The sequence below is a fragment of the Cyprinus carpio genome, chromosome B7, assembly GCF_018340385.1.
Source record: "Cyprinus carpio isolate SPL01 chromosome B7, ASM1834038v1, whole genome shotgun sequence".
Lineage (NCBI taxonomy): Eukaryota > Metazoa > Chordata > Actinopteri > Cypriniformes > Cyprinidae > Cyprinus > Cyprinus carpio.
The window spans coordinates 556,810-565,356 of record NC_056603.1 but is presented as its reverse complement, the minus strand read 5'-3'; positions in this window follow the sequence as shown (position 1 = coordinate 565,356).

Below are 8,547 nucleotides of genomic sequence, written 5' to 3'. Positions count from 1 at the left end.
GCAGTCAATGCTGAAAAAGGGGCCCACAGTTCAGTCTTTGGCACGTCTGTTACAACATAAATGAGTGCTGCCGGAACAAAAGAGATTTACTTTTTAACTTACAAGGGGTCAGTGAGTAAGCAGTTTGTAGTCTAAGTGAGTCTGTCAACGAATGACGTAAACTTGTGTCTGTTTAGAGCTCTAGAGGGAGGCGGGGTTAGACAGATAGACAGATAGATAGATAGATAGATAGATAGATAGATAGATAGATAGATAGATAGATAGATAGATAGATAGATAGATAGATAGATAGATAGATAGATAGATAGATAGATAGATAGATAGATAGATAGATAGCGGTCTGAACAAACAAAAGAAAACCAACTACTCACAGTCAGGTCTGCATGAAAATAACAGTGATTTTAGGCATGTGTAAGCTTTCATTTCTCTATATGTAATATAAAATAGAAAATGTGGTGGTATGTGCAGTTGTTTTCTAATCTCACTTTCCTCCCTTTTCACTTTTTAAACTCTTTTTTTTTCAGTCATTAATTTTTCAGTAAGCACATCTGTATATGTGTGTGGTTTGAGGCAACCCAGAAGCAAACACGCCCTTCTATTGATTGAAAGTCACCCTGACTCAAAGTCTCTGAGGTTCTGACTGATGAAGAGATGGATTGTGTGAGGCAGGGAGAAATCAGAGCAGGATATGAGTAGAAAATGCTAGAGAAACAAAGCAATAAATGTGAACTTGTTTTGAGTTTAGTATGCATTTTGCACATGCTAATGATGGCTTAATTTTAGGGCTGCACGATTATGAAAAAAATCATAATCGATTATTCCATTGAAACTGTAATTGCGATTATTAATTACGATTATCACAATTTACACTGAATGATGTTTATACCATTGTTTGATGCAACTGCATGCTGTATTTTTATATGAAAATAAACAAGCTGAAAACACTGTAACTGAAAAACTTTTAGTGCTTTTCTATAGTATTAAGCTTTAAATGTCAGCTATACATCAGATTGGTTTCTTGTTTAAATTATAAAAAAAGTAAAAATATGAATGGTATTATAATGTTATACTAAAATTAAAATTAAAATAATGGGAAAAATCCTTAGGATAACATGTAGAAAGAAAAAAATGCATCTTAAACACACAGAATAACATAAGTGGACTAATTACCGCTTTGAACGATTACATAATTGTGGCATCCATATTTGTAATTGCGATTAGAAATTTGATTAATTGTGCAGCCCTGCTTAATACAGTATACAACAAATTTTGTATGTCTGGGTGTGTGTATGAGCTCTTTGTGAGTGACACAGAGGACATTGTGATCTTGCGATTTGAGTGACATTCTCCTTGCGTGGACAGAACTGGTTGATGCTTGCTCATTTACAATGTCTCACAAGCACACACACACACACACACACACACACACACACACACACACACACACACACACACACACACACACACACACACACACACACACAGAGGCTCTAATTAAGGATGCACAGACTGTCTGGCCAGTTGTAGATCGTTAGCCCTGCATGTTCTGGAGTCAGAACGCAATTATCTGGCTGTGTAGTGCAGTGGCCTCATGATCTGTGCTCCAATTCACCCCACCCACAGAGCTCAGATCTGGCTAAAGCTGCCATGGGAGGCCTCAAGTCAAGCTGTATGTGTTATTTTCTTAAAGGGACAGTTCAACCAGTTCATCAGCCTCATGCCGTTCCAAACTTACTTTCTGTGGAACACAAAATATATTTTTGATAATGTATCTGTGTTTTGTTCTTATGCCATACAATAAAAATCAATGGTATTCATGGTTATTTTGGACCCCACTGACTTTCATTTGTGTTCTGCAGAAGAAGAAAAAAGTAATTCAGGATTGCAACAACATGAGAGTGCGTAAATGATGACAGAATTTTCATTTTTGGGTGATATATTTTATTAATCGCACTGCTTCTAACTTATGTGACATTTTAAAGTCCAACTATATGATCTAATCCAGGGATTCCCAAACGTTGGGAGCCAAAGTCCTACATGATCTAAACTATTTACTTGAAGTACAGAAATTTTAATTTAATATTTCAATATTTCAAGAAAACATTTGACATGCAGGTACACAAATAAAATATAGGAAAAAATGTAATTTTAAGATTATTGATTTATTTAAAAAAATGTAAAGATTTATTTTAATTTGACACTTTTTTAATTTAATAAATTCTTAGTTTTTCATTAACTCACAAACCCTTGTAGTTCCCTCACAAACCCCAGGTTAGGAAAAACTTGATTCATTCAGAGTGATTTGCTGTAGTGTTGTGGAAAGCTTTGGATTTAATTATGAAGAGAAGCACACTGATACATTAAGCATCTCTCTATATGACATAAGTAAGACATATTGTGCATTCCTCTATATGTGTATAGAGGAGTGTATGTGTCGTTGGTGAGTTAGAAAACACTAAGCAGTTGCCATGTTTTACAGGACTTTTTAGCATATACATGTGCACACACACATATACACACACACACTATTCCTCAGTGTCATTGACTGAATAAGCAGCCCGCCTTAAAGGTTACACTGACAAACTCAGACAAATGACATTGAGGGCTGTAAGAGTCTGGTTCTATTTTATGGAAATGGCTAAGCAAATATTCTTTCGCATTGTGTGCTTCTCTGAGATTTTTTTTTTAGTATTCTTTTCCAAGAATCAATGTGCTTGTTATGTATACTTGTACTCGACTTATATAATCCCACATTGTTATATATTCCTTTATAATCTACTATTACATTTTTCTATGATATACTTGCAGTTTGTTATTCAACAACATGAGTTTAATAATTGTCTTTTCTTTTTTTTTCTTTTTTTTTGTACTAAATTGTATTGTACCCTAAAGTTTTAATATAGGAGTCTGATTCTAGACTAATTTTGTGATTTATTTGAATTTGGCCATTTAGCTCCACAACCAGTCTTTGTGTCCTTTTAAAGGTCAGTCTTGCTAGAAGCACCAAGCACAAATTAGGTTCCATAAAGTACAAGGAAGAGATAAAGGAGAGAGGTTGGGCTGGCCGATTAGATCTGAGGCTGATCGATAGAGAGGATATATGATCTGGTTCAGTTTTCAGCAGCAGAGAGAGACTAATGTTTGCACAGAGAGAGAGAGAGAGAGAGAAAGCATGAATGTGTATGTGTGTGTGTATGTGTGTGAGAGAGAGAGAGAGTGTAGTTTAAAGAATGTATGCCACAGCCGCTGAGCTGACTAATGGCTGTTCATAGCAAGTCTTCAGATGACCACAGGGAATAAATGAGAGAGGAGAGAGCGGAAATGAGATATGGACATGGATAGAAAGAGAGTGAGATGGTGTGAGAGGACATAAATTGTTCAAGAGTCCTTTTACCACAAGAGGAAACTCAGAAAACAGTTTAAACCCTTCTGAACTTTTCTGCCTCCCCAAATCTCTCTTTATCTTGCTCTTTATCTATTTTTCTTCACAGGAAATGAAGACAGTTTCTCTTAGTCTTTACCTTAGACGACACATCCCTGGACTGACTGCAGTAGATTCAATGGTCATTTGATGCATATTAGACACAAAAGTGACAAGTTTCAATTGGATTTGCTGACTGATGCGTAGCTTCAGGGAGTCGGACTGCACAGGCTGTTATTGTGGAATCATCTTTTTCAGATTCACATGTCCCTAAATGTCACATGGAATGATATTTTCCAGTCTAGCAGGCAGTTCTTGGCCAGAATAAACTGCAAAGTGGGCCAAACTATTAGACTAGTATTGCTAAAACACTCAAAACTTTCACTCTCTGAGAATCTCTTTACACTGCTCTTAGGGAAACAGATTCTTAAGAGTTTTTTTTAATCTCAACAATCCACTATAAAAACTTTCATCCATGAAAAGCTCTAAGAGAATTTGGGGGTGTGTGGGTGTATTATGTCCCTTAATTCAGTCATGCAGAAGAGAGGCATCTGCCGTGACTCACACTGCTATTTCTTCTGGGCAATGGGACAACTTCTCACAGATGTAGATGTAGCTGTGCTCCTCACAGAATGGGCTGGGAACCAATGACACTTCTTATTCAGAACTGGCTTTATTTAAAACAAATACAAAAATACCGTAAGTGAAATCTGTCTTTGGTGACTTGGAGGAGAAAAATTGCTGTAAAAAGTAATTGTTTTTGTTTTCTTTGTGCACAAAAAGTATTGTAGGCCTGGGAACATTCAGTTACATGGAGGATCAGAAAGCTCTAATTTGTATCAGATCTTAATTTGTGTTCCTAAGATGAATGAAGGTCTTACGGGTTTAGAACGACATGAGAGTGAGTAATTAATGACAGAATTTTCATTTTTAGGTGAACTATCCCTTTAAGGTTTATAGCTTAATTACAGAACAACTGACTCACCTGGTTTAGTGAATCAAGTATTGCTTATCAACCAAATCCAATAATTTGGAGAAAGAAAAATGTAGTAAAAAAAAAATGTTAACACATTTTCATTTGTTTAGCAATGTTGTTTAATATATAGTTCTTAAATGTACTAAAAGAATCATTAATATAACTGTCAAGGAACCAGATCCAGGGCTGGAAACATTCTCTATGATCCCAACTCTCAGATCATTTACAAAACACATGGCAGATGAGCCTTGGAGGGCAGCCTGGGGTTTAGAGTGTTTATGTGAATGGAGAGGAAGCAAATAATCCCTGGGTGAGTCTTGTTGATTTGCCCTCTCCCTTTCTCTGTGTCTCCATCCTCTCATTTTTCTAGTGACTGGTAATATCCTTTCCTCGGAAGTGCGGCTGCCTGGTATTCAAATCACACACTATCATTATCGCAAGACTTATTTACCGTTTTATGTCTGTGTGTGTGTGTTTGTGTGTGCTGAGCTGTTTGTGTGCTGGTGTGCCATCCATCATGTCTCCCAGCATGAGCACAGCAACAATTTGTCATGTCACACTCCTGCCAGTTTAATTTTGGCCCGTCAGGCATACTTTCTCCCAGTAACAACTGCTCCCTCTTTTTCTCACTACCTCCCTTCATCCATCCCTTCCTCCTTCGTTCATTCACCCTCTCTGTCTCCATAACAACCAAAGGAGTTTAGCCTTGACAGTTCGGTGGAATGGTTTCTTTTCTGTGCAGAGTTCAGTAATTCCTACTCTCTCACACACACACACACACACACACACTCTCTCAAGTGCAACGGCTCTGCCTCGTATTCACTGAGACTCTCAAGCAAAAGCTTTGTCATTCCTCTCCACTTCTTAGCAGCCTATAGATCTCCTTCACACAGCATCTGACACACATACACAGAGCTTATGGAGTAGTCTAGATCTGATTTGTGCTGATACCTGCTGAAGGGTTTGTTCAGTGTGGGATGGGTTCATCTCTGAAAACTGGGTCAGCATAATTCATACTTCTCCCACTGAGACATAACAGCATGTGTGTGCATGTGTGCATGTGTGTGTTTGTTTGGGTTTTGCCAACATTGTGAGGATCAAATATACCCACAAGGAAAACCTGAAATCACCTACATAGCCCACAAGGAAGATCTCTTAATATAGATGATAAATAATGTTTTTACGATTATGTAAAAAAGACAGAAAGCTTTGCATGATATTTAGGTTTAAGGGATGTAAAATACTCATTCCTACATCTGCAGCTATCAGCTAAACATTACATGTAATGAAACTGGAAAATAATTCTTCATAAACCATTCAAAAATGCTGATTTGGTGCTCATGGTTCTCATTATCATCAATGTTAAAAACCATTTTGATGCTTAATATGTTTTGAAACCATAATATGGTTCGTCAGGATTCTTTGATGAATAGATTTTTTTTAATCTCACTCACACCCCAAACTTTAGTAGCTATATCATGGTTTTTTCACAAATATTTAATGATAAAGTTTGTGAGGGATCATGCGATATTGAAGACTGTAATGGCGTAATATAATGTACGTAATGGATACTGAAAATTCAGCTTTGCCATCACAGGAGTAAATGACATTTTCAAATATATTATTGTATGAAATAGTTTGGTTGTTATCTAGCCAAAAGCTAGAAGGATTCATCCTTTCACTAGCAGTCTCTTGTAAAAGGTTTCTAATTAAAGGTATAATTTATATATTTCTTTGGGGGTGTGTGTTGGGAGAGAAGAATGAGAGCCCTTTAAAGGCTTCGGTGGTTGTTTAATTGTCATTGCCGTTGAAGGTCATGTAGTTCCAGCGGTATGAGTCAGCATAATGCTCATCCAGTGGCCCATCATCTGGACACATTCACCTTTAATTAAGGACATTCAGACCAAAAAATGGCAAATCACTTTCCTTCAGTTTTCTTTTCTTTTTTTTCCATTCATCTAATTTGTGTCTTTGACTGTGTCATTTTTCAGTCAACCTATTTCATTCATTTTAAAAGCCGTTCAGTTTCCTAAAAAATAGTTTTCCCAGAAAATATAAGGCTGTTATAGAAAATGTGACCACACTTTATTTTTAAGGTCAAGTTCTCACTATTAAAAAACCATTAACTATGGCATAGATTTTTTTTGAGAATCAATAAATTCTGAATCATTTACCATTGTGTAAACAATTTGTAATCATGTAATCCATAAAAAAAAGTAGCTGTAATCTGATTACAAACACATTTAAAAATGTAATATTATCTAATTACAAGTATTAAATAAACAGAATCTGATTATGTAATCCAGAATACATATAATCAGTTACTACCCCAGCTCTGTGTAATAAAGCTGATACAAATACACCTCTGCATCTCTCACTAAACCAACCCCCAGCTCTTGTGTCTCTCTCTGGTTCAGACCAGGTGATCTCTCACACTCATAGTTACATTTCTGCAGTTTTCCTTTTTCATTTTAGGTAATAATAGATCTGAATGGATGACGCAGTGCCTTAATTAGCGTTTTAGGTCCTACTCAAATGAATCTCCTGAGCTTGTGATGACAGTCTCTGGGGAGACTCGCCTGTGAATGAGAGTCTCTGTGTTGTCTGTGGAGGTGTTTGGGTGTCAAGCCTGACGAGACAAAAATAGAAGATCCAAAACTTGTAGAAAAAACATGCACAAATGTGTCATCAGTGAGTTTTATTCAGTACCTCAAGGCACTGCTGTGTGTGTGTATATGTGTGTGTGTGTGTTTGTGGCCTTAGGCCCAAATCACAGTGGTCCATTTCTTTTCTGTGATTTAATCTTATTTACATCCTTTAATAAAACCATTTCTCTGTCGAGACACTCACTAGCTGCTCTGAATGCCAAGAAGTCAGAGCCGACCTTACATGCCTCATCTCTCTTGTACATCTCACATCACCCTAATATTTCATCAGGATCCTCCATCAAATGCACAGACTCAGTGTTCTCTCATTTTCTTTATCTCTTTCTAATCCTTTCCCTTTGCCTTTATCTCACTCCCTCTCTTTCATTTCCACCTTTCTTCTTTCTATTGGTTTATGACCATTTCAGTTCCAACTGTTTCTCCACTTTTATCTATTTCATTCATGTTCTCTCTCACTTTTAAGTTCCGCACTTCCCAGTTTCATTTAAGCTTTACTGGCAAGACAAATGACAGCATTTTGTATTGCCAAAGATGTAGCAGTTTAGACAATAACCTCCTTGCCTCATTCACTCGCTGTTTCTCAGCAAGGAGACAGCAATCCTTCATTTGTCATTTCATGATATACTGCAGCATTTAAAATGCATGTCTATTACATCTGAGAGCTATAAAAGATCCTAGCGTGGAAACACACACACACACACGCACACGCACACACACACACACACACACACACACACACACACACACACACACACACACACACACGCACACACACACACAGTCTGAGCTGATTCACAGCTTGATCTCGCAGCTCCCGCAGAGCTGGACTGGACAGGGTGGGGACGTGTGTCTGATAATGTTGACGTGGCTGTTCTTTTCAGATACTAGCTTTGTTTCCACAACCTACTGAGTCGCCCACATAGATAGCATTTAATGGATTAATCGTATCCTGTTATCATAAAAATGATTTAAAATCCATTTATTTCAAAGTAAGTATAGTTCAAATCTATTAACATATTTACTGACATATCGCTCAAGACTTACTGATAAAAAAATTAAAAGTCTAATTTATTTGGAGTATTTGTTTATTGTACAATGCACACTTTTAATATTAAGCCTAAAATGTGTTTTAATGTCATTATTGGTGAAGACTGTATGATCTTTGAATATTAACGGTCTTTAAAAGCAAGATATTTAAAGTGTACCTGAAGTACACTTGCAATAGTTCCACTTTAGCACAATTAAATATACTTAAGTATATCTTTAGTTTGGACCTCAGCACTACTTCTGTACAATTAAATTGCTTTAAGTACAAAATTAGTTGTTCCAATTTAGCAGACTTCAGTTATACCAGTTTAGTATAGTAAAAGTACAATTGCATGATATTAGATAAATACGTAATAGGTATTTGTAATATATACAGTATACCATGAAATAAATGTATTTCAAAAACATTTCATTGTATTTACTTTTCACTAGGGTTC